Source organism: Trachymyrmex cornetzi, unplaced genomic scaffold, assembly GCF_001594075.2.
Source record: "Trachymyrmex cornetzi isolate Tcor2-1 unplaced genomic scaffold, Tcor1.1 scaffold900, whole genome shotgun sequence".
Classification (NCBI taxonomy): Eukaryota; Metazoa; Arthropoda; class Insecta; order Hymenoptera; family Formicidae; genus Trachymyrmex; species Trachymyrmex cornetzi.
Window position 1 is genome coordinate 69,601 of NW_017300246.1, and position 634 is coordinate 70,234.

The window sequence follows — 634 nt, forward strand, 5'->3', positions numbered from 1 at the left end:
CAATGTGAGCCAACACAAGATGTTCCTTTGTGAAATATCTGTCATATATTATAAATCTAGAGTATAAATTACAGACGTTTCGACATTATTATTGTGTTCTCTTTAAATTCTATATGTAATAAGCGTCCCAATGAAATAAAGTAAACTTGCTTACTATATCTAGAATATGGTTTATACATTTGAAGCAAACACAACGATGATGTCGAAACGTCTGTAATTTATACTTGTGATTTATAATATATTTACTTAACTCTAATGATATGTATCATGTGTATAAAAGATTCTCTCTATTGAATTTTAAAATTATATATAAACTTACCTTTTTAAAAAAAAGGTAAAAAAAGCGCTAAATGTTGGTGAAACTGGCCCAAATGGTGCTTCTCGTAAAGAATCACCATTTGGGCCAGTTTCACCAACGCCAATTACTTAATCGCCGTGAAACTAATAACTAATCACGTTTGCTGTTTAGTAGAACGAATGATATGTATCATTTGTATAAAAGATTTGATATCAACAATTGGCGCCAAGTTAAATTTCATGTAATTCGAACAAATTAAATTTTATCATTTTATTCCTCCCAAAGAAAAAATAATTTATTTAACTCTAATGATATGTATCATATTCGTATAATTGA